General features: G+C 41.9%; 1 protein-coding gene across 1 annotated transcript in view; it reads right to left on the bottom strand.

Annotated features, from left to right (window-relative positions):
- Window positions 1-27,528, bottom strand: part of myo10 (myosin X) — a 271,259-nt gene that overhangs the window by 242,654 nt on the left and 1,077 nt on the right. The gene's annotated exons all lie outside the window — the stretch shown is intronic.

Here is a 27,528-nt window from a genome sequence, read left to right as displayed (position 1 = left end):
GTTTATCAACTTTCAAAGCAGAATTACTTTCCCATTGTTCCTCAACTGTAGTGTATGATATACCATTTTCTATCTCTTTACTTTTATCCAATGTAAAAAACACAATTTAAAATGTTGCTACATAAAGACCGAATCCAGCCCGTCGGTCACATAATCAAATCAAATGTATTTATATAGCCCTTCGTACATCAGCTGATATCTCAAAGTGCTGTACAGAAACCCAGCCTAAAACCCCAAACAGCAAGCAATGCAGGTGTAGAAGCATAATTTCAAGCATAGTGGTGACTACACTGGGGTGTTTTTCAGGATAAAAAAAAGGGATTGTCCCCAGTCCCCAGTCCACCTGGCCTTGCTGCTGTCCCAGTTTCAACTGTTCTGCCTGCGGTTATGGAACCCCTACCTGTCCCAGACCTGCTGTTTTCAACTCTTAATTATCGGCTATGAAAAGCCAACTGACATTTATTCCTGATTATTATTTGACCATGCTTGTCATTTATGAACATTTTGAACATCTTGGCCATGTTCTGTTATAATCTCCACCCGGCACAGCCAGAAGAGGACTGGCCACCCCTCATAGCCTGGTTCCTCTAGGTTTCTTCCTAGGTTTTGGCCTTTCTAGGGAGTTTTTCCTAGCCACCGTGCTTCTACACCTGCATTGCTTGCTGTTTGGGGTTTTAGGCTGGGTTTCTGTACAGCACTTCGAGATATTAGCTGATGTACGAAGGGCTATATAAAATAAACTTGATTGATTGGAGCCAAGCGCAAGCAGAATCCTGGAGGAAAACCTGGTTATTATGGGGTATTGTGTGTAGATGAGTGATATTTTTTTTAATACATTTTGAAATCAGGCTGTAACACAACAAAATGTGGAAAAAGTCAAGGGGTATGAAAGTTTCTGAAGGCACTCATGTAATGAAAAACGATTAGCTACATTATCCTATGTATTATTCAGAACTAGCAATGTTATGATTTGATGCATGGATTATTTTTATAGCTCGCCTAACTCTGAATAATACAGATGATACTGTAAAATAATGTCACTGTAGACTACTTCTGTATTTGTATGAGAGCTGTAGCTAATCGTTTTTCATAACAAAGCTTGGTAGCAGTCAAAATCTTGTTAGCTAGCTAGATGTTCTAATGTCTGACTCGTTCTGCATTTATAGTTTGTGAATGGGAAAATAAATCCTTTTAAATTGTCTGCACATGCTTGCGAATTGTTGAATTTTTTAAGTATGTAATGGCTTAGATTAGAAATCGCTCGCTTGGCATTCTAGCTTCCCAAGTACTGTGATATTTACCGTACTTTGAAGCTGTGCAGGGAGATGTAGGTTCACCAAAGCCAAGGTAAGGATAGCTAATGTAAACAGAAAAGTAAAAAAATCTGGTGAGCTGTGGAAGACAGTAAACGGGCCTTTAGGTGCATGAAGGTTTAGAGACTGTGAGAGTGTAAGGGCAAAAGCCATTTAGTCGGATTTCACAGTAAAGACCTTTAAAAACCCCTTTGATGTTAAGTCTCCTGTTTACAGGACCTGCGTGGTTCTGGTACCGGTTCTAACAGACAATTTAGCTTATAAATCGATCTGTGGACACTGTAGACCGAAATGGCTTGCAATGAGCGGTAGCCTTGCTCCTTAGTGACACAGGAGTATTTGTCTTCTGCCTGTGTGAATCAGGATGTGAAATCTGACATCACTTTGTTATGGCCCTCTCATGATAAATAATAATTTTGGGGGGGATTATGTAGATAACATTTTCAATTATATTTAGTTACATTTAAGAGTTTAAAGGCCTACTCCTCAATTCAGAAAAATTTGTCACAGAAGATCACAAAGCATTACTTAACTGTTTAATAAAGCAATAAAGTAAAGGAGGTTGAGATAAACTACATTACCAAGAGTATGTGGACACGTGCTCGTCGAACATCTCATTCCAAAATTATGGGCATTAATATTGAGTTGGTCCACCCTTTGCTGCCACTCTTCTGGGAAAGCGTTCTAATAGATGTTGGAACATTGCTGCGGGGTCTTGCGTCCATTAGGCCACAAGAGCATTAGTGTGGTCGGCACTGATTTTGGGCGATTAGGCCTGGCTCGCAGTCAGTGTTCCAATTCATCCCAAAGGTGTTCAATGGGGTTGAGGACTGGGCTTTCTGCAAGCCAGTCAAGTTCTTCCACACCAATCTCAACAAACAATTTCTGTTTGGACCTCGCTTTGAGCATGGTGGCATTACCATGCTGAAACAGGAAAGAGCCTTCCCCAAACTGTTGCCACAAAGTTGAGAGCACAGAATCGTCTAGCATGTTCTTGTATGCTTTAGCGTTAATACTTCCCTTCACTGGAACTAAGGGGCCTAGTCTGAACCATCAAAAACAGCCCCAGACCATTATTCCACCTCCACCAAAATATACAGTTGGCACTATGAATTGGGGCAGGTAGCATTTTCCTGGCATCCGCCAAACCCAGATTCATTGGTCCGTCGGACTGCCAGATGGTGAAGCGTGATTCATCAAATCAAAATCAAATCAAACTTTATTTGTCACATGTGCCGAATACAGCAAGTGTAGACCTTACTGTGAAATGCTTACTTACAAGCCCTTAACCAACAGTGCAGTTCAAGAAGAGTGAAGAAAAGATTGACCAAATAAATTAAAGTAAAAAATAATAAAAAGTAACACAATAACATAACAATAACGAGGCTATATACAGGGGGTACCGGAACCGAGTCAGTGTTAGGGTACAGGTTAGAGGTAATTTGTACATGTAGGTAGGGGTGAAGTGACTAAGCATAGATAATAAACAGCGAGTAGCAGCAGTGTACTAAACAAATGGGGGTCAATGTAATAGTTCGGTGGACATTTGATTAACCTCTCTTGGGTAGGGGGCAGTATTTTCACGTCCGGATGAAAACCGTGCCAAAAGTAAATTGCCTGTTACTCAGGCCCAGGATATGCATATAATTGGTAGATTGGATTGGATAGAAAACACTCTAATGTTTCTAAAACTGTTAAAATAATGTCTGTGAGTTTAACAGAACTGATATGGCAGGCGAAAACCGAGGACAAACCATCCCCCCCAAAAAATTCAGCCTACCACTGTTTTCAATGGCTGTCACTTTTATTATAAGGCGATGTCAACAGTCTTTAGAAAGAGTTTCAGGCTGGTTTTTGGAAAAATTAGCAAGACATTATAGTTTTTCTAGGTGGCTCCCATTTTGGCTTAGTGTTTCCAAGCGCGTGAATGAGAGCGCGTTCTTTGGTATTTTCCTCCGGTAAAGACAATAACGATTCTCCGTTTTAAATTTTATCGTTTATTTACGTATTAGGGTACCTAAGGTTTGATTATAAATGTTGTTTGACTTGTTTGGAAAAGTTTATTAGTAACGTTTGGGATTCATTTTGTATGCATTTTGATGGTAGGAAACTGGGTGGATTATTGACTGAAGCACGCCAGCTAAACTGAGTTTTATGGATATAAAGAAGGACATTATTGAACAAAAGGACCATTTGTGATGTAACTGGGACCTTTTGGAGTGCCAACAGAAGAAGATCATCAAAGGTAAGGCATTTATTATATCGCAATTTCTGACGTTCGTGTCACACCAGCTTGGATGAAATATGCTTTTCATGGTTTTGTATGTGGGGCGCTGTCCTCAGGTAATCGCATGGTGTGCTTTCGCCGTAAAGCCTTTTTGAAATCTGAAACATCGGCTCGATTAACAAGAAGTTAAGCTTTATTTTGATGTATTACACTTGTGATTTTATGAAAGTTAAATATTTATAATACTGTAGTTTGAATTTCGCGCTCTGCAATTACACCGGATGTTGACCAGGTGGGACGCTACCGTCCCACCTGCCCATAAGAAGTGAACTTCTTATGGCTGGGGGCAGTATTGAGTAGCTTGGATGAATAAGGTGCCCGGAGTAAACTGCCTGCTACTCAGGCCCAGAAGCTAAGATATGCATATTATTAGTAGATTTGGATGGAAACACTCAGATTTTTCTAAAACTGTTTGAATGATGTCTGTGAGTATAACATAACTCTTATGGAAAGCAAAATCCTGAGAAAATATCCATCCAGGAAGTGGGAATTCTGAGGTTTATCGGTTTTCAAGACTTTGCCTATCCAATATACAGTGTCTATGGGGTCATATTGCACTTCCTAAGGCTTCCACTAGATGTCAACAGTCTTTAGAACCTTGTTTCAGGCTTCTACTGTGAAGGGGGAAAGAATGAGAGCTGTTTCAACCAGATATCTGGCAGAGTGCTATGAGCTCAGTCAGGCGTGCGCCCGTGAGAGGTAGCTGCATTCCTTATCCTTTCTAAAGACAAAGGAATTCTCCGGTTGAAACATTATTGAAGATTTATGTTAAAAACATCCTAAAGGGCCTCCCGGGTGGCGCAGTGGTCTAGGGTACTGCATCGCAGCGCTAGCTGTGCCACCAGAGACTCTGGGATCGCGCCCAGGCTCTGTCGCAGCCGGCCGCGACCGGGAGGACCGTGGGGCGACGCACAATTGGCCTAGCGTCGTCCGGGTTAGGGAGGGTTTGGCCGGTAGGGATATCCTTGTCTCATCGCGCACCAGCGACTCCTGTGGTGGGCCGGGCACAGTGCGTGCTAACCAAGGTAGCCAGGTGCACGGTGTTTCCTCCGACACATTGGTGCGGCTGGCTTCCGGGTTGGAGGCGTGCTGTGTTAAGAAGCAGTGCGGTTGGGTTGTGTTTCGGAGGACGCATGGCTTTCGACCTTCGTCTCTCCCGAGCCCGTACGGGAGTTGTAGCGATGAGACAAGATAGTAATTACTAACAATTGGATACCATGAAATTGGGGAGAAAAAAAAAAGAAAAAAAAATTAAATAATAATAACATCCTAAAGATTGATTCTATACATCGTTTGACATGTCTATGAACTGTAATGAATTTTTTTGACTTTGTCTGGCCTGCGCGTCGTGAATTTGGATTTGTGTACTAAACGCGCGAACAAAAAAGGACATTTGGACATAAATTATGGACTTTATCAAACAAAACAAACATTTACTGTGGAACTGGGATTCCTGGGAGTGCAATTTGATGAAGATCATCAAAGGTAAGTGAATATTTATAATGCTATTTCTGAGCGCTGTACTCAGATTATAGCATGGTGTGCTTTTTCGGTAAAGCTTTTTTGAAATCTGACAGCGGTTGCATTAAGGAGTTCATCTAAAGTTCCATACATAAGACTTGTATCTTTTATCAATGTTTATGATGAGTATTTCTGTAAATTGATGTGGCTCTCTGCAAAATCACCGGATGTTTTGGAAGCAAAACATTACTGAACATAACGCGCCAATGTAAACTGAGATTTTGGATATAAATATGAATTTTATCGAACAAAACATACATGTATTGTGTAACATGAAGTCCTATTGGCTCATTCATCCCCCTCCTCTCCCCTGTAACTATTCCCCAGGTCGTTGCTGCAAATGAGAACGTGTTCTCAGTCAACTTACCTGGTAAAATAACGGTAAAATAAAATAAATAAAATAAATGGGTGTCATCTGATGAAGATCATCAAAGGTTAGTGATTACTTTTATCTCTATTTCTGCTTTTTGTGACTCCTCTCTTTGGCTGGAAAATGGCTGTGTTTTTCTGTGACTAGGTGCTGACCTAACATAATCGTTTGGTATGCTATCGTCATAAAGCCTTTTTGAAATCAGACACTGTGGTGGTATTAACAACAAGTTTATCTTTAAAATGGTGTAAAATACTTGTATGTTTGAGGAATTTTAATTATGAGATTTCTGTTGTTTGAATTTGGTGCCCTGCACTTTCACCGGCTGTTGTCATATCGATCCCGTTAACGGGATCTCAGCCGTAAGAAGTTAACTGTTCAGCAGTCTTATGGCTTGGGGGTAGAAGCTGTTAAGGAGCCTTTCGTACACTTGGCGCTCCGGTACCCCTTTGCCGTGTCGTGGCACAGAAAAGTCTATGACTTGGGTGACTGGAGTCTCTGACAATTTTATGGGCTTTCCTCTGACACCGCCTATTATATAGGTCCTGGATTGCAGGAAGCTTGGCCTCAGTGATGTACTGGGCCGTACGCACTACCCTCTGTAGCGCCTTACGGTCAGATACCGAGCAGTTGCCATACCAGGTGTTGATGCAACTGGTCAGGATGCTCTCGATGGTACAGCTGTAGAACCTTTTGAGGATCTGAGGACCAATGCCAAATCTTTTCAGTCTCATGAGGGGGAAAAGGTTTTGTTGTGCCCTCTTCACAACTGTCTTGGTGTGTTTGGACCATGATACATTGTTGGTGATGTGGACACCAAGGAACTTGAAACTCTCGACCCGCTCCAGTACAGCCCGCCTTTTCCTGTAGTCCACGATCCTTTGTCTTGCTCACATTGAGGGAGAGGTTGTTGTCCTGGCACCAGACTGCCAGTTCTCTGACCTTCTGCCTATAGGCTGTCTCATCGTTGTCGGTGATCAGGCCTACCACTGTTGTGTCATCAGCAAACGTAATGATGGTGTTGGAGTCATGTTTGGCCACACAGTCGTGGGTGAACAGGGAGTACAGGAGGGGACTAAGTACACACCCCTGAGGGGCCCCAGTGTTGAGGATCAGCGTTGCCTACCCTTACCACCTGGGGGCGGCCCGTCAGGAAGTCCAGGATCCAGTTGCAGAGGGAGGTGTTTAGTCCCAGGGTCCTTAGCTTAGTGATGAGCTTTGTGGGCACTATGGTGTTGAATGCTGAGTGGTAGTCAATGAACAGCATTCTCACATAGGTGTTTCTTTTGTCCAGGTGGGAAAGGGCAGTGTGGAGTGCGATTTGAGATTGCGTCATCTGTGGATCTGTTGGGGTGGTACGCAAATTGGAGTGGGTCTAGGGTATCCGGGACGATCCTGTTGATGTGAGCCATGACCAGCCTTTCAAAGCACTTCATGGCTACCGACGTGAGTGCTACGGGGCGGTAATCATTTAGGCAGGTTACCTTCGCTTCCTTGGGCACAGGGACTATGATGGTCTGCTTGAAACATGTAAGTATTACAGACTCAGTCAGGGAGAGGTTGAAAATATATGAGTACACATCCTGGTCATCCATCTGGCCCCGGGGCTTTGTGAATGTTTAAAGGTCTTGCTCACATCGGCTACTGGTGCTCTCGTGCATGCTTCAGTGTTGCTTGCCTCGAAGTGAACATAAAAGACATTTAGCTCGTCTGGTAGACTCGCGTCACTGGGCAGCTCAGGTCTGAGGTTTCCCTTTGTCGTACGTAATAGTTTTCAAGCCGGTGTAGTAGAATTCAATCTTAACCCTGCATTGACGCTTTGCTTGTTTGATGGTTCATCACTCCAGACCGCACGTTTCCACTGCTCCATAGTCCGGTAGTGAGAGTTGCAACTGAGGACAGACGATTTCTACGCGCTACACGCTTCAGCACTCGCGGTACTGTTCTGTGAGCTTGTGTGGCCTACCACTTCGCGGCTGAGCCGTTGTTGCTCATAGACGTTTCCACTTCACAATAACAGCACTTACAGTTTTCCAGGGCAGCTCTAGCAGGGCAGAAAGGTGGCATCTTATGGTGGGGCCACGTTGAAAATCACTGAGCTTTCAGTAAGGCCATTCTACTGCCAATGTTTGTCTATGCAGATTGTGCTATGTGCTAGATTTTACACACGCTGAAATTGCCAAATCCACTAATTTGAAGGGGTGTCCACATACTTTTGTAAATACTGTAAAGTGTATATCCTGAATAAAGCTAAGGGGCCTCTCGTGTCTTATTGTTTCCATATAATGTTTTATAATGTTTTATACTGCATCTAAAAGGTGAAATGAGCATTTCTATCAGGCATAACACATCATAAGAAGGTGCGGTAATGATTCACACCAACTCTATCCTTTATGCTTTATAAAGATACAGTTCATGTAAATCGTGACCAAAAGGGTTCACAGTACAGTCCTAAAAAAAACACAATGAGTTTGAGCCCAGGAGCCATTGTCGAGACACCTGGCATGATTGAATTATTAACACAGTAAGGGGGTGGAAGGGTCAAGGGGCATCGTGTCACTCACTGTGCTCTGGTTTCAGAGGAGGCGGGGGCAGCTAGAGGGGTTTGCTACACTCCCCTCAACACAGGAAACAGCTGTCGATGAGCTCATCAAGCTTTTGTTTTGATCAGGTTATCAGAAAACGCTTGGAGCTTTCAGTGACAACAACCACTACAGGTATCAGTCTCACATACCCTTCCTGACAACAGGCTATTGGATGTTTGCCATAGCAAAGGCATGGTCTTTTACATTTTTTATTTGCAAAGGCATGGTCATATGTTCTCATACAAGTGATAGGTCCCATGTTAAATGAAGCCTTCATAAACCCTTTATTAGGCATATAAGGATACTACCTAAATAATTTGAAGAAAATATAATGTTATATAAAAGGTGGCAAAAATATTATGTCGCATTTATCAAAAAGACAGATGTAAATGATTGGTGAAGCATCTATGTAGTGCTTATGAAGACTTTATGAATGTTCCATAAAGCCTTCATTAGTTATGTTTAGTTCGAAGTGGGACCTGGGGATTCTAAGTAAAAGGCAAGCATGGGTAAAGGATACTTCCCAGCCGAAACAGTTTGGAAGAGTTTGTGCATATACTGTATTATGACGACAATTTGTGAATTTATTGTTCATTTTGGACTTCGGTAAGTTTTTTTAGGCTGATCGGGCACACACCATTTTATAGGAGGGCAAGCCGAAGTCGGTAGCAGAAGTCTACGCCCCTTCGTCGGTGATTAGGCAACAGAAGGGATTCTTTAATAAAGTCTTTGTCGTCATTCAATGAGAAACAATTCATTTTCATGCACATTGTTTCATTGAGAAATACTACACCAAACATCTTAGTAAGATGTAAAATTGCGCGACTAACATCTCCTCTGCAAAAAAAATTATGACAGATTTCTTGAGTTATCTTAGATTAATTCTGACTATTTTGAGGAAGTGTCTACCAGCTACAGCATCTCAAAATGGACAAACAGAACTATTGCTGCTTTTTTCTCGTTTTCCAAGCAAAGGTCTTTTAAGGGAGTATACAAGCACACTCGTTTGGTTCCCCTAATAGGCGCCAACCGAACTGAAGCATGCTGAGTGTATTGTTGTATCAGTAGTGGATCTGGAATGCAGATGTAGGGTGTATCCATGCGAGTTTACAAGCAACTTGGGAGAAGGCTGGAATGTCTGATTGTTGGACAGGGAAAGTGCTACAGGGGGACTAATAGCAACCATTCTTTAATAAAATAAAATAAAATAATAAATGTACATAAAGAATATGTACATAAAGATATATGAATAAGTGATGGTACAGAACGGCATAGGCAAGATGCAGTAGATGGTATAGAGTGCAGTATATACATATGAGATGAGTAATGTAGGGTATGTAAACATAAAAGTGGCATAGTTTAAAGTGGCTAGTGATACATGTATTACATAAAGATGGCAAGATGCAGTAGATGATAGAGTACAGTATATACATATACATTATATTAGGTGGCATTGTTTAAAGTGGCTAGTGATACATTTTTGATCAATTCCCATCAATCTCCATTATTAAAGTGAGCTGGAGTTGAGTCAGTATGTTGGCAGCAGCCACTCAATGTTAGTGGTGGCTGTTTAACAGTCTGATGGCCTTGAGATAGAAGCTGTTTTTCAGTCTCTCGGTCCCTGCTTTGATGCACCTGTACTGACCTCGCCTTCTGGATGATAGCGGGGTGAACAGGCAGTGGCTCGGGTGGTTGTTGTCCTTGATGATCTTTTTGGCCTTCCTGTGACATCGGGTGGTGTAGGTGTCCTGGAGGGCAGGTAGTTTGCCCCCAGTGATGCGTTGTGCAGACCTCACTACCCTCTGGAGAGCCTTACGGTTGTGGGCGGAGGAGTTGCCATACCAGGCTGTGATACAGCCCGACAGGATGCACTCGAGTGTGCATCTGTAGAAGTTTGTGAGTGCTTTTAGTGACAAGCCGAATTTCTTCAGCCTCCTGAGGTTGAAGAGGCGCTGCTGCGCCTTCTTCACAACGCTGTCTGTGTGGGTGGACCAATTCAGTTTGTCCGTGATGTGTACGCCGAGGAACTTAAAACTTACTACCCTCTCCACTACTGTCCCGTTGATGTGGATAGGGGGGTGCTCCCTCTGCTGTTTCCTGAAGTCCACAATCATCTCCTTTGTTTTGTTGACGTTGAGTGTGAGGTTATTTTCCTGAGACCACACTCCGAGGGCCCTCACCTCCTCCCTGTAGGCCGTCTCGTCGTTGTTGGTAATCAAGCCTAACACTGTAGTGTCGTCCGCAAACTTGATGATTGAGTTGGAGGCGTGCATGGCCACGCAGTCGTGGGTGAACAGGGAGTACAGGAGAGGGCTCAGAACGCACCCTTGTGGGGCCCCAGTGTTGAGGATCAGCGGGGTGGAGATGTTGTTACCTACCCCCCTACCCTGGGGGCAGCCCGTCAGGAAGTCCAGTACCCAGTTGCACAGGGCGGGGTCGAGACAAGAAGCGAGCAAAGAAGTTGTTTAGTCTGTCTGGGAGCAAGACATCCTGGTCCACGACGGGGCTGGTTCTCTTTTTGTAATCCGTGATTGACTGTAGACCCTGCCACATACCTCGTGTCTGAGCCGTTGAATTGCAACTCTACTCTACTGAATTGCAACTCAAATCTAAAATGTGAGATAACAAAGCAGAGAGAAGCAAATCTGCCAAAATGATGGGAATCCAGATCTTTTCGACTCGCTCAGTCAAAATAACAAATCTTTCGACTCATTTCGTTCATTTGAGTCAGTAATGCCCAGAGCGCGCAGGAACCCCTTACCGGCGGACAATGAACTGAAAACTCGAAAGAGTCATTCCATTTCTACAAGCCTCTCGTTCACCATAGGGGGCTTTTTGGAGCTGTCATTTGTGGCTGAGACTTGTAAACATGTGCTTTAAACATTTGTTGACTGCTAGGCATACAAATACAATTATTTCTTGACACATTTGAAACTGGGTCTAGTTGTAGCCAGAACCGGACTAGATTACGAAAGACTCTTGGCGGAATCTATTGCTTGACTGCAGTGAGGGTGATGATAAGCTCAATATCATTTGCGAGCTGCAGCCCGCCAAACTATTCGTTTTCAAGTTGAGCAGAGGCTGTGTATGTTTTGGTTCGACAAAGCTGTGTTCATCATAACGTTCAATACACAATTAATTGCATTCATTTTTGCACCATGCGATCAATGATCAGTTGTAAACATGAATTTTTCTTCTCTATACTGCCCGCAGCAAGATAATCTATTTTCCTGTGCGTATATGACAGTGGTTGGTCAGAGCTCGTCTCTGTGGCCCGCTAAACTGGAGGAGACAGAGCATGTATCAATCCTGCTGTAGCACTCATTGTAGCCAGCAGGTCAAATGAACTACTACACTGAACGAGTCACTCAGAAAAAAACGAATCATGACTCTTCGAGTCAGTAAAAAGAGTTGTTCAAAGACAACGCATCGTACGCGAACTGTACATCACTAACGGAAACACACCTTTTGGTGGCAAAATGCACATATTCTTTCTATGCAGACTTTAGAATAGTCACATGAAAATCTGCCCCCAGTTGGATGGAAACCTAGTTTATGTCTCCAAATTTCATGGAACTGTACAATGCATTTGCTGTCAAAGGAATACAAAGCTACATTCTAGCTGTTGGAACAGCGTGATAGAAGGTATTTCATTTCTGCTGCAACCGTGAATTATCATCAATGAGGCTCCTTAAAGGAGATGTGGGGCAGCATTTAACTTGCTCTTTTATGTTCAATCTCAACTGATTACTTGACAGAAATGAAACCTATACATTTTCCTCATATTTATTTTGAAAGTAATTCATAAATAAAATTAAAACGTCTTAAAGTGTTAAAAAGCTCAAATCCCTCTGTGCACCAATCCAAAAATAATCTAAGCTCTTAAAACATTCACAAATGCCTCTACTCCCCCCAGAATGTTCATTGGGAGGTACATTTGAAAGCAATGTAGAAAACAGGTGTTTGAGGTTGTACGCTATAGCCTTGACACAATATTAAATGGTCATCACTGCAGTCTTGTACATATAAATAACATAGTAATTTCCCAATAATCCAGGGTTTCAAGTCTTATAAATCCATTTCTGCATTATTCTAGTTGGCAGGCTCTTTTATCCAATTCACATTACAGTGAGTGCATCCAGTTTTAGTATGTGTATGTGAGCCCTGCTGGAATTGAACCCCACGACCTTGGCAGCGCCATGATCTTACCAACTGAGCCACTCAGGACAATATTGTGTCGATAACGTAACTTCGCTAGAAAGCACAAGGGAGACCGAAGAGGTTTAGAAGCTTTTGGCATCTCATTTCAAGACAGCCACATGAAATAACAGAGAAGAAAAGAAGTTCTGAGCCTTGCTAGGCCCAACTAAAACATAAACACGCTTATCCTGTGCATAAGAAAGATGAACCTACATTTCAAACAAAAATATTTCAAAAAAACCTTTTGAAAACCCCAACGGCTTTGAAGTGAAGATTAAAATCCTACTTCGCTTTCCTGTTTGGACTCGGGAATGGCGTTACTGCCTTCATCCTCCTCATCGGAGAGAATATTAATCGACAAGCTGCCATTTTGCTTTTCTCTCATACCAATTACTTTGAACAAAACAACTCCAAATGCCAAGGCTGTAATCTCAGATGTGCTTGCTGGGCAAGTTCCTTTGTTTCCACACGGAGTCATATATGCAGTTAACATTGAAAAGGGAGTATGTTTTTGCTTGTATTTTTGGTCAGGCATTTTGGGGGCCACCTCATGCTGCATCTGCAGAAATGCAAAAATGATTGAGTGTTTATCAATATTGGTCAACCAGGGTGTGTTGAATGAGACTAGGCCCTCGGGTGTGTGAGTGTGGGCACGTGCATGTGTAGTCTGGACAATATGTGTGTGTGTGCGTGTCTGTGTGTCCCAATGGCGGGTATAGCGGAACAGAGTCAGGAGCAGTGGTGTGCATGTGTGTCTGGACAGGATACAAAGGTGTGTGTGTGTGTATTAGCCAAGGGGGCCCTGAACAAAAATATAAACGCAACATGTAAAGTGAAATAAAAGATCCCAAAAATGTTCGACGCACAAAAAGTGTATTTCTCTCAAATGTTGTGCACAAGTTTGTTTATATCCCTATTAGTAAGCATTTCTCCTTTGCCAAGATAATCCATCTACCTGACAGGTGTGGCATATCAAGAAGCTGATTAAACAGCATGATGATGACACAGCTGCACTTTGTGATGGGGACAATAAAAAGCCACTCGGTGCAGTTTTCCTACAGTTTTGTCACACAACACAATGCCACATTTGTCTCAGGTTTTGAGGGAGTGTGCAACTGGCATTCTGACTGCAGGAATGTCCACCAATGCTGTTGCCAGATAAGCTTCCTCCAACGTAGTTTTCCAGAATTTGGCAGTACATCTAATGAGTCTCACAACCGCAGACCACGTGTAACCATGCCAGCCCAGGACCTCCACATCCGGCTTCTTCACCTGCGGGATCGTCTGTGGGTGGGCCTGTACCCTCCCGGGTCCACCTATGGCTGCGCCCCTGCCTAGTCATCCATAGAGTAGGGCCTAACTCATTTATTTCAACTGACTGATTTCCTTATATGAACTGTAACTCAGTAAAATTGTTGAAATTGTTGCATGTTGCGTTTATATTTTTGTTCGCTATAAAAAGAGTCACGTCCTATTCCACCCTCATTTCCACTTCCCCACAACCCATAGTTAATTTCTTAAAATGCTTTACCAATCCCCGTTGAACCAGTCTTGATTCATTATTTGGCCATACAAAATCTCCATCAACAACAATAACCAAAATGGTTTATGAGCATTTACGAAGTCTACTACTCTGGAGGTATCACTGAAAACCTTGTGTAATGTAAAAACACATTTCTATATACTGTAGTGTAGTAGTTCTGTATTTGAGCAATAATATAAAACAATAATATATGCCATTCAGCAGACACTTTAATCCAAAGCAACTTACAGTCATCCGTGCATACATTTTACATGTGGGTGGTCCTGGGAATCAAACCCACTAACCTGGTTTTACAAGTGCCCTGCTCTACCAACTGAGCTACAAACAAACACAATCAGCAGTACTTGCTTTGCATGCAGGGGCAGTACAGTATGATTCACCTGAGCCAGAGACTTCATGGCAGCCGTGGAACACATATTGCAACTGGAAAAAGACAGTAGACAATGTTGTTCTTGTTCCCTGGCAATTTTGGGGGGAAAAGAACAGAATAAAAATAAACTTCAATGAAAGCAGGGCTAACATGAACACTGAACGTAAGCTCAAGTTGTGATGATTCTATGTAGCTCAGTTGCTACCGTTTGGCAAACACAAAGCCAGGGTTGTGGATTTGATTACCGCTGTGCCCACCCATACAAAGAAAACTTTATTCACACACCACTGTATAAAAGCGTCTGCTAAATGGCATATACTGTACAACTTAACATTTCTGCTCAGTATCTCTCGACCAATGTCATTAGAGGACTCAGAGAGCGCCTTCAAGTTAGACTTATGTCCGATGACCTCACTGAGAACTACTGCACGGCAAGGCGTATTGTCTGAGTTCACGAGCAAAGACCGTCCAATGAAATGTTTTACTTGCAGGTTCCCTCTCTGTAATGCAACCCAATAAGAAATAATAAAAGATAAGGATAAAAAGCAGAATGGCTCAGTAGAATAGAATTAAAAGAATGTGTCAGGAAGGCAGTCAACAATTTATAGAACAATATTTAAACGTGTGTCGGGGACGGGGGGATTAGAGCAAGTGTTTAAATTCTGCAGTATTTAGCAATAATACATACAAGTCTAGCAGCAGTTGTGATGTGTGTGTAGTAGGAATGTGTTTGTGTGTGAGTGGGTGTGTGACTGTGCATGAGTGCATGTGTGTTACGGTGTGGAGAGTCAGTGCAAGGCTGTCTTCACTAGTCCAGTTCAAGTGTTCAGCAGTCTGATGGCTTGTAGATAGAAACAGTCTCTGAGTCTGTTGGTCCGAGACCCCATGCTTCGATACAGTCTGCCCAACAGTAAGAGAGTGAACAGTCCATGGCTGGGGTCCTTGATGATGCTGCGGGACTTCCTCAGGCACTGCTTCGAGTAGATGTCCTGGAGGGGTGGGAGCACGGCCCCAGTGATGTACTGCGATGTCTTAACCACCCACTGGAGGGTCTTGCGGTCGTGGGCGGAGCAGTTCCTGTACCAGGCCGCGATAAAGCCAGTCAGGACGCTCTCGACGGTGCAGCGGAAGTATTTGGAGAGGATCCGGAGAGGCATAGCAATTTTTTTTAGCTGTCTGATAATTGGTGGTGGTATTGTTGGTCCATGTCAAGTTCTTAATGATGTGGACGCCAAGGAACTTAAAAAACTACTGACTCTCTCCACTGCAGCCCCGTGGATGTGGATCGGGCGTATCCTATCCTCTGCTTCCTGAAATCGACAATCAACTCCTTTGTTTTGCTGACGTTGAGGCTGTTGTCCTGGCACCACAATGCCAGTTCACTTACCTCCTACCTCGTCGTTGTCAGTGATCAGGCCTACCACCGTGGTGCCATCAGCAAACTTGATGATGGAGTTGGTGTCGTGCTTAGCCACACAGTCGTGGCTGAACAGGGAGTATAGCAGAGGGCTGAGGACACATCTCTGACGGGCCCCAGTGTTCAGAGTCAGTGTGGAGGAGAAGTTTGTTGCCAGTCCTCACAGCCTGTGGTCTGCCTGTCAGGAAGTCCAGGATCCATTTGCAGAGGGTGGTGTCCAGACCCAGGGCCCTGAGCTTGGTGACGAGCTTGGAGGGAACAATAGTGTTGAATGCTGAACTTTAGTCAATTAACAGCATTCTCACATACAGTAGGTGTTCCTCTTTTCCAGGTGAGTTAGGCCATTGTGAATTGCAATGGAAATGGCATCTTCTGTGGATCTGTTGGAGCGGTAGGCAAAATGGAGCGGGTCCAGTGCAGATTATCCAGTGCAGATTATTCTCCTATAATCCATGTGGCTGCACTTTCATGTGGCACTTTCATCTCAGGGCAGTCCCGTATCTCAGGTGTCCCAACTTTTCAATCAATCACCGAATGTCATTATACTTTTTATAACGGATGTGTCTTTCCATTCATCAAATGGCACAAGAGCAGGGTGCACTATTTGGATGCTGGAATTATTTGGGGTGGACGAACATCCCCAGGTAGCCTACTTTGTGAAGTTTTTTGTTTGACAATAAGATGAAAACATCATGACTGGCTGTGTTGTTGCCCAATTAAAATGTAATACAAAATGTTTACAGTTATATGACATGTCTTTACTATCAGGCCCATTCAAAATTACATAGGAGGTCCCCCAAAAAAATAGAGACCCCCTGAATGTCACAGTATAATTCCCACTCTGACTCTGGTCCACTGTGTATGACATGCTGACCTTGATGTGGGGACTACAGGGAACATTGTTATCGAACATTGATTCGAGTTTGAGTCTGTATTGTCTTTTTGCATCCTTAATGGAGCTCGTACCCGCTTGCCTTGTACGCACCGTGCGCAACCGAGTCATCAGGGTTCGTTCTGCCCCTTCGCTAAGCAACCGGTGGCCCCACACTCAAAGACTTGCTGACCTACTTTCCATGTGTGTTTGTGTGCGTGTGTATATTACAGACTGGCAGCTGAGGCCAGTGTTGCCATGTGTTGGCCAGCTGTGGTCCCCCGGTGCGGATATCCAGAGTTTTGCAAAATTGTAGCGGAGGAGGGCAAATGCAGGAGAAGGGAGGGGGGGGGTTGAATGTAAATACCGGCTTCCCTTTCTGGCTTTCTTCTAGCGGTAACAAGAGTCACCCTTGTTATACTCAAGACACCGTGATCTGTTACATTGAGCTATGGCATTAGGCAGGACATACTAAAAACGGACTGAACAACGAAGATAAAGTAGTTTATTTGGTCTCAAGGCTGTTTGTTCAGTCAGCGATGTGAAGAAGAAGAGAAAAAAATGCGAGGTAGTCTCTCAGCGTTTAAAATCTGTGTCGTTATTCATTAGTGCACACCGTAGCAAAACACTTTGCAATGGACATGTTCAGGTATTCATTCCCCATTTCTGTCTGTTTTCTTCCGTTTCACTTCTAGTGAATATGACCCTGGTCATCTGATGACTTCATAGCCTTTTTGGAACTGTTTCAAGGCACTGAGTGCCATTTCGTAGTCTTGCTAATAATGTTGGCAGAAGTGGTGAGGTATTACTCGGGTGCCGACGTATAAATAAACTCTGAAGATTGTTTACCTGACCGGATCCTCATGTCCTTAGTTTCATGAAAAAACACCTCAAAGCCTAATGTACCTATCTACCCAAACACACTATTACAGCTTTTTGTGAAATGACACTAATTACTTATTCAAAATTCTTGACAGGCACACGAAAAAGTATTACACAATTTTCTTCACAACGCATTTCATGTGTATTACACAATTTTATTTCTTTATAACCCATTCGTGTACATGACACACATTCCCATTGGTTGTGGCTAACGTTAGGACTGTGAGTAATAAATGTGTGATAATTGCAATAAATACATCTCTCAAGTAGTTTTATTGGAAGATATGGACATTTTGGATATGAGTTGGAACCTATTTTGGCGTTTAATAGAAATGGCTAATTAAAACCTAGGAACAGAAGCCATTGTCTTTTTGGAAAAGAGTGAATACATTCTTAATCGCCTTGAACTTACAAAGACATTCAAACCACAATGTATGTCATTGATAAGGGAGCTCCCACAGCAAATAGAACAAGGATCATGTGGCCTGGCTGGTTTGGCTGTAATGCGGCAGCCTCTGGCACACATCTGCAGTATTGGCATAGTTTCAAATCCGGCCTAATGCCTTTTGACACAACCTCTATCTTTCCTACTGCCATACTCTCTCACTATCTGAACATACAAAATGGTATCCACGAGTTCATCTGACTCTGGGGAAGTAGATAAAGGGCTTCATTGCAAAATTCCTGAAGTGTCCCTTTAAGCCTTTAACGCTTAACATTAAACGCTTTCCCAACAGAGTGTATAAAAAAAAGAACTGTTGAATCATTAAGCAGTTGAGTAGTGCTCTTAGAGGAAAAGTCCAGTAGCTCCTCCACCGTAACAGGGTTGCATGGCCAGGAGATAATAACAACTAAATAATCAAACAGAATGTCCAGACAAGACAAGCTTTTATCCATCATGAATCCATCTTACAACTCCCACATGATCTCACATCGTGACTTTATCGCTCTATAGAAAAAGTAAGAAGGGCAGTTGATAGATAAAACTAGGCATAACCTAGAAACCAATTCGACCATTCACAAGTACTTTAATCACACCTCATATCTGCTCGGAACGATAAAAGCAGTTGGCAAAAAAAGGCAAGGTTAAAATGCATCGGGCTTTTCTTTGTTCAGTAGCTCTTACCGCATATAGGAGACAGCGTGTCACTGCACATAAATGAAACACGGTACGTTTGAGATACTTTTATGCTGTTTATAATTGACCAGCTAGACTGTCTGGAACACCGACCCAACAGGAGCCATTAGTGTCAGGAAGCCATTTTCTATTTCTCTTGATGATTTTGATATATTGCTTATGTATTTTATGCTCAAAAGCTTTACATTTTTTTTCAAATGGGATATTACATTAAAAAAGCTTACTGAGTGACTACCCACTGGTTGAATCAAGATTGCTTCCACGTAATTTCATTGAAATTACATTGAACCAACATGGAATAGACGTTGAATTGAAGTCTGTGCCCAGTGGGTATCCTCAGCATTCTGTACTAAAGACAACAGACTGCAGAACTGTATTTTCATACAAGAAGCAAAGCTAATATCATGAATCAAAAAAGCTGCACCACTGATCGCAAAAACCTCAAAATAAATGTGTGAACCAAAAACATGCAAAGAGGTGACAAGGAACCAAAAGTAGTACGTGTTATGAAGTATGAAGTGATGGAACACAACCATGGCCTGTATACAGGCGCACATATTGACTCAAGCAGGAGGACGGTAGAGGTAAGATGTTTCAGAGCCGTACGGAATGTTACCAGCAATCAGGCAGGAAATTGGGCCTTTTTTTATTGCATACCAAATGGAAAAGAATGCGAAACAGGGAGGGACAACCTGAAATGGTCAAATAAGAAACACACATTTTTGTTTTACATTGCAAAAAGTTTTCTATGTTTTCTGTTGCCTGCCCTAATGAACACAACCCAGATTGTTTTTCTCAAGCTCATCCATTCGCACTGAAGAGTGTGGGTAAAAGTGGTTTATATTCCACACTAATTTACACCTTGACATGGTAAACAGAAACACACAGTGGCTCAGTGAGTATATCCTTACAGTTAGCAGCGAGGTGAAGACATGCCCAGTCTAGATGCTATAGAGATCTACATACTGAGCTGTATCGTGATGTTTGAAGCAGGGATTAACCTAGAAAACCGTAAAGTCAAAAGACTGAGGAATTTTGTGGACACTGACCTTTGTATTTGGGATGTTTGGGGGCTGTCTCCAAAAGGGAGCAGATTTTGGCCAAAAGTGTATCAAGCCATTGGGTATGTAAACAGTCGGTTCAATCAGTTCGTAGGAGATGCAGGATTGGATCATGTTTAATTTGTCACCGTCACAGTTGCTCTGTGACCTTACTCTGTCGGTTCAGGGCGGAGAAAACGCTTCGAGATACATTGCAGACATTGTTCTGGCTTCGATCCAAAATATCTGCCTCCTTGAGGAGGTGTTATTTCAAGAGTGCCGTGAAAAAGTGTTAAATGATCCAGCAGCCATTTTTCAGGAGAAACTTGACTGACTGGCTGGCTCACAGATTCTTCCTTATTTAATTTGGTAGGGTTACATGCACTACAATGAAGGGCGAAATACGATACAACCCTCCTAAAAGTGTGCTAAGACAAGACCCTTGTTTTTGTTTCAGATGTTACAAATTGTCAAAGGCCAACTTCATGAAACTGGTAGGTGTACCTGTGGATGCATTTCAAGGCCTACCTTCAAATTCAGTACCTCTTTGCTTGACATCATGAGAAAATCAAAATAAAATCAGCCAAGACCTCAGAAAAACAATTGCAGATCTCCACAAGTCTGGTTCATCCTTGGGAGCAATTTCCAAATGACTGAAGGTACCATGTTCATCTGTACAGACAATAGTACGCAAGTATAAACTCCAATGGACCACGCAGCCATCATACCGCTCAGGAAGGAGACGCGTTCTGTCTCCTAGAGATGAACGTACTTTGGTGCGAAAAGTGAAAATTAATTCCATAACAACAGCAAAGGACCTTGTGAAGATGCTGGAGGAAACAGGAACAAAAGTATCTATATCCACAGTAAAACGTGTCCTATATTGACATAACCTGAAAGGCCGCTCAGCAAGGAAGAAGCCACTACTTCAAAACCGCCATAAAAAAGCCAGACTACGGTTTGGAACTGCACATGGAGAAATGTCCTCTGGTCTGATGAAACAAAAATAGAACTGTTTGGCCATAATGACCATCGTTATGTTTGGAGGAAAAAGGGGGATGCTTGCAAGCCGAAGAACACCATCCCAACCATGAAGCACGGGGGTGGCAGCATCATGTTGTGGGGGTGCTTTGCTGCAGGAGGGACTGGTGCACTTCACAAAATAGATGGCATCATGAGGCAGGAAAATTATGTGGATATATTGAAGCAACATCTCAAGACATGTCAGGAAGTTAAAGCTTGGTCGCAAATGGGTCTTCCAAATGGACAATGACCCCAAGCATACTTAAAAGTTGTGGCAAAATGGCTTAAGGACAACAAAGTCAAGGTATTGGAGTGGCCATCACAAAGCCCTGACCTCAATCCCATAGAAAATTTGTGGGCAGAACTGAAAAAGTGTGTGCGAGCAAGGAGGCCTACAAACCTGACTCAGTTACACCATCTCTGTCAGGAGGAATGGGCCAAAATTCACCCAACTTATTCCAAGCTTGTGGAAGGGTACCTGAAATGTTTGACCCAAGTTAAACAATTTAAAGGCAATGCTACCAAATACTAATTGAGTGTATGTAAACTTCTGACCCACTGGGAATGTGATGAAAGAAATAAAAGCTGAAAAAAATTATTCTCTCTACTATTATTCTGACATTTCATATTCTTAAAATAAAGTGGTGATCCTAACTGACCTAAGACAGGGACTTTTTACTAGGATTAAATATCAGGAATTGTGAAAAACTGTGTTTAATGCATTTGGCTAAGGTGTATGTAAATTTCCGACTTCAACTGTACATGCTCCAACAAATTTCATGTCCTGACATTCAAACCTTTACAAGCCTACTTCATAACACATTAATAACCCATACATACCACACTCATTAGCAGTTTCACACGTGCTTATGTCGACTTGAGCCAACAACCACCAAGTTGATATTTTTGTTATGTTTTGCCATTGTTGCCTTGCAGTTGTTGCTTATGAATGCTGGTATGTATGGTTTATAACTGTGTTATGAAGTACATAAGTAGGTACCCGTCAAGTTAAGTGTTCCCAAATATTCACTTGTATGGCTGTTTGTCTTGTGTCCAGTTTATTAACTTGTAATTAATCTCGACAATTGTCCACATAATGAAGCTTCAGACTAAGCACATGTTCAGTAAGAACAGGAATACACGCTAACCGCATTGGGTAGAAGACAAAGAAGGCAGCTGAGCACAAAATTATAAATCTGCAAGATCTTAAATTCCATCTAGCCGTTTCACAGGTGTCATGTTTCAACCCTTGAAGAAGCCGGAAGAAAGAAAGACACTTCAACATCTAACACAGCACTGCTGCTTTGAATTCATCATGAGAGCGTTTCAGTATAATGTGGGTATATAGACTGTGTTTGTTGTGGTAACACTATTAACATCATGATTAGGCTATTATATTTTATGCCCTTAATGAGAAATGCAGACAGTTGCGGGCTATGGGAGTAGCCTGCAAAGCAGAGGTATTCTAGAATGATTTCACGAGGTTGTATTCACAGAGGCTCAACATATTTTGCTCATGAAACAGTTAGGTCACAGTGTCCTCAATAAGTGACTGGTGCATTGAAAGAGTATATTCGGTGTTTGAGATTTTTTTTTGATGATCACCGATGATCGTTTTATCAGCAACTGTACAAGAAGTACCCTCGCAAAATAGTTATACTGATAAAATGATATGAAAGAAACCCTCTTTAGTGAAGTGAGCTGACACTGTCTTAAATCTCTTATGGGTTTCAAATGTTGAGACATACTGTATCTATCAAAAAATGCTTCCATGATTCAAATGGCCATTGGCCATGTCAGCACTCAGTCCCACAGACCTGCCACAAGTGTAGAATAAAGTTGTCCCTCAGTGCTCAGGATGTAGTTTCACTTTCTAACAGTTTTCATTCTTCAGTTTAAGATTTGCATAGGGGAAATCAGCCTAGTTGACCCGGAGCTGCACTAGGGGGAAACCTCTACCAGTAATGTGCTAGTGTTATTAGTGACACATCAGGTAGCCTTGGACCTGATACAATGCATTCAAAAAGTATACACCCCTTTACTTTTTCCCCATGTTTTGTTTTGTTACAGCCTGAATTTAAAATGGATTAATGTGTATGTGTCACTGGCCTATGCATACTACCCCATAATGTCAAAGTGAAATAGTTTTTTAAAACATTTTTACACATTTATTAAAAATGTAAAGTTGAAATGTCTTGAGTCAAGAAGTGTTCAACCCCTTTGTTATGGCAAGCCTAAATAAGTTCAGGAGTAAAAATATGCTTAACAAGTCACATAATATGTTGGATGGACTCTGTGTGCAATAATTGTGTTTAAGATTTTTGAATGACTACCTCATCGCTGTACCCCACACATACAATTGTCTGTAAGGTCCCTCAGTCAAGCAGAACATTTCAAACACAAAGAAGAAGAAAAAAAGCAGATATTGAATATCCCTTTGAGCATGGTGAAGATATTAAATACACTTTGGATGGCATATCAATACACCCAGTCACTACAAAGATACAGGCATCCTTTCTAACTCAGTTGCCAGAGAGGAAGGAAACCGCTCACAGATTACACCATGAGGCCAATGGTGACTTTAAAACAGTTACAGAATTTAATGGCTGTGATAGGAGAAAACGGAGGATGGATCAACCTTGTAGTTATTACTCCATAATACTAACCTAATTGACAGAGTGAAAAAAGGGAAGCCTGTACAGAATAAAGTATTCCAAAACATGCATCCTATTTGCAACAAGGCACTAAAGTAATACTGCAAAAAATGTGGTAAAGCAATAAAACTTTTGCCCTGAATATAAAGTGCTGTTTGGGGAAAATCCAATAGAACACATTACTGAGTACCACTCTCCATATTTTCAAGCATAGTGTTGGCTGCATCATGTTATGGGTATGCTTGAAATAGTTAAGGACTGGGGAGTTTTTCAAGATACAAAAAACAAACAGAATGGAGCTAAGCACAGGCAAAATCCTAGAGGAAACCGTGGTTCAGTCTGCTTTCCACCAGACACTGGGAGATGACATTTCAGCAGGACAATAAGCTAAAACACAAGGCCAAGGTTTCTTTGCAAGAACACACAGCATGTTCCTGGGTGGTCGATTTACAGTTTTGACTTACATCTACTTGGAAATCTATGGAAAGACTTGAAAATGGCTGTCTTGCAATGATCAACCACCAATTTGACAGAGCTTGAAGAATTATTTTAAGAATAATGGGCAAATATTGTACAATGCAGGTGTGCAAAGCTATTAGAGACGTACCCAGAAAGACTCACAGCTGTAATCGCTGCCAAAGGTGATTCTAACATGTATTGACTCAGCGGTGTGAATACTTATGTAAATGCAATATTTCTGTATTTCATTTTCAATACATTTGCTAACATTTCTAAAAACATGTTTCACGTTGTCATTATAGGGTATTGTGTGTCATCCATTTGAATCAATTTTGAATTCATGCTGTAACACAACAAAATGTGGAATAAATCAAGGGATAGGAATATTTTCTGAAGACACTGTAGGTGGAAAGTGAAGTCTGCCTAAGCTATCTTGAAACAAGTCTGCTCACAACACAGCAGTTCAAATAAACACAAGCCCATTCAACTGACAGTGCTGATAGACATTGAACCGTCTGACTCTGCTGTGTCAAGACCGACTGGCCACTGGATAAGGTTGTAGGCTACTAAAGATGGGCCATGGGAGTCTACAGGAAAACCTACTTGTGAATGTTATCTTACCAATCTATGGAAACGTACAATAAAATGGCCAGTGGTGAGTGCCGTCTATCACCACTAAATGAATGAGCACTCAACCTTGAAGCCAGTCAGTGTTTTGACCTTTGAATATCATGACCGAAAAGGATATATCTATATGTATCTACCTTTGGGAAATAAGCTAATCTACATTCTCTGCACAACCTTTACTGGTTGGAAGCGAGTTTGTTTCCTTGTCAAATGCCCTTTTCCTTAAAGACTGGGGGCTTTGTTTCAGGCAGAGATTAACTGAGAGATATAAAGGCAGGCAGGGCGATATTTGAGACTACTCTGTGTGAGCCTGCCTACTTCTGGCAATGAGAAATATTCATTGTTTTTCAGAATTTCTAGATCCTTGGCGATCGTCCTGTTGTCATGCAACAAGGATATCAACTAACTGTTGCCTCTACTTGTTTGCCTACTTTGGTTGGTTATGGTAATGATCATGCCTTTTCTACCTGAGGGGGAAATGGGTTTTGAAATTATATTCAGCCACATTCAGCCACACCCACGCCAATAAACAAACACATCATACGTAATGATAGATAGGTGAAGTCAACTTTCCCAACTGTCAGTGGTGGTGCAATAACCGCTTGGGGCAAAGTGATATTCAGGTGTGACTCAAACATCAACACTTTTTCAGGTGGAGCTTATACCTGCATCATCAAAAAGGAGTGGTGTTCTTTTCATCATACAGGTATCACAAATCAACTGTCATTGTGGACCAGGAAGAGTAGATGATGCATTTGCAGTGGCTAATGGGGATCCTAATAAATACCAAAAATGTATGTACACTGTGGTTTCGACACAGTATTTCCCTGACTCACACAGCAAATTAGCCAGTGTTACCAAGTGCTGATTTTTCAATGTACCCTTCCCCATTTTTTCGTGTTGATTCCGGTATTAAATGAACTCTTTAAGTGTTAAATTAACACTCATTAGTTAAAAAGAACATCAGTTTTGCTGTTAATAACCAGTGTTAAACCGAAACCACACCATCATTATCATATTTCCCAGCATGTTCTATTGCAGGATGTTCATTAGAATTGTTTGTTTCAATATCTATGTTTTTGCATGTACATTGATTGATTAATTAATCATATGCTACTCAAATATAAATAACATACATTTTTCAAAACTAATTCAATCTGTTATTTGGAAATGTTTTTTCCAGATTAAATGGTTTAGGTAGTCTCATATCTTATCATTTTCAACCTGGCAGTCATTCTAAATGTAGGCTGCGGGTGAATAAAAGTGTTGGATATCCCCACTCTGGCTGGATTCCAATAGGAATTACACATTACTTTGCAAGCCATCATAATGTGACTCGCATCCCTGAAAACCATGAGTTTCAGGCCACTGTATTTGTGTAAAACTAGGCCCTCAAAATAATGCCTCATCAAATACTTAATTTAACTTAATTTTAATTATAACATATTCACTTAGGATCTCACTTGTTGAAGGCCACCAGGCTGAACATGGATGCAGGTTACCATCAAGGATCTCTTTGTACTTTGCTCCGTTCATCTTTGCCTCAATCCTGACTAGTCTCCCAGTCCCTGCCGCTGAAAAACATCCACACAGCATGATGCCGCCACCACCACCATGCTTCACCATAGGGATGGTGCCAGGTTTCCTCCAGAACGTGACGCTTGGCATTCAGGCCAAAGAGTTTGATCTTGGTTTCATCAGACCAGAAAATCTTGTTTCTCATGGCCTGAGAGTCTTCAGGTGCCTTTCGGCAAACTCATAGCGGGCTGTCATGTGCCTTTTACTGAGGAGTGGCTTCCGTCTGGCCACTCTACCATAAAGGCCTGATTGGTGGAGTGCTGCAGAGATGGTTGTCCTTCTGGAAGGTTCTCTGATCTCCACCGAGGAACTCTAGAGCTCTGTCAGAGTGACCATTTGGTTCTTGGTCACCCCCCTGACCAAGGCCCTTCTCTCCCGATTGCTCAGTTTGGCCTGGCGGCCAGCTCTAGGAAGAGTCTTGGTGGTTCCAAACTTCATCCATTTAATAATGATGGAGGCCACTGTGTTCTTGGGAAACTTCAATGCTGCCGAATATTTTTGGTACCCTTCACCCAGATCTGTGCCTCGACAGAATTCTGTCTCAGAGCTCTACAGACAATTCCTTTGACCTCTTGGCTTGGTTTTTGCTCTGACAACTGTGAGACCTTATATAGACAGGTATGTGCCTTTGCAAATCATGTGCAATTAATTTAATTTACCACAGGTGGACTCCAGTGAAGTTGTAGAAACATCTCAAGGATGATCAATGGAAACAGGATGAACCTGAGCTCAATTTCGAGTCTCATAGCAAAGGGTCTGAATACTTACGTAAATAAGGTATTTGTTTTTTGTTTTTAATACATTTGCAAACATTTCTAAAAACCTGTTTTTGCTTTGTCTTTATGGGGTATTGTGTGTAGATTGCTGAGGATTTTTTATTTTTTTATCCGTTTCAGAATAAGGCTGTAACGTAACCAAAAAAAAAGTAAAGTCAAGGGGTCTGAATAATTTACAAAGGCACTGTATTATCATTCACAATGGATGAAGAAAAAATGACTGAGAAGGAATCTCAAAAATCAGACATCCCCAAATGGGTACTTTCCTACATTTGTGCGCAGCAGGCTAGTTAGCCTACTTCTATGTGTGCTCAGTTGCGCATGCTCCGTCAACATTAATAGGACAGAGAAACAAGACACATGCTGATTGCGCACAAACAAAACGCAATGAACAAATTGACCAAACTTGTAAATGGTATGAAATAAATCAAAACTTGTTTTTCATAAGTGTGGCAGGTTGTGAACTCTCCAAATAACGTTTCCACACCGAGAAAGCGAACGGTTAAAGTGCAACACACCCCTCCCCTTCTTCTTGTCTCAACATTTCAAATGATACTCAAGACACAGTTTTTTTTCACACGCATATTTTAGATGCATTGCTAATCATCTCAATAATCAGCTAGGCCTATTGCCACACGCGTTGTGTAGACACTGGACCAATGTTGAATTGAACACCATCAGTGTTGATTTAACAATGGATAATTTTGTATGCAGGTTAAACTTACAAGCATTTTGTGTTTTATCCCATGTTTTATACCATTTAATATCTCAGGTTTTTATGAAGAGGATCAATATAAAGCATTAAGCTAATAGCAACTGTGGGATAACAATATTTAAAATATTGAAAGGTATAAAGCATTATCAGTTCTTTAAC

This window comes from Salvelinus alpinus, chromosome 23, assembly GCF_045679555.1.
Source record: "Salvelinus alpinus chromosome 23, SLU_Salpinus.1, whole genome shotgun sequence".
In the NCBI taxonomy this organism is placed as follows: domain Eukaryota; kingdom Metazoa; phylum Chordata; class Actinopteri; order Salmoniformes; family Salmonidae; genus Salvelinus; species Salvelinus alpinus.
The sequence above is the reverse complement of the archived record's forward strand: the minus strand, read 5'-3'. Positions and strand labels throughout refer to the sequence as shown.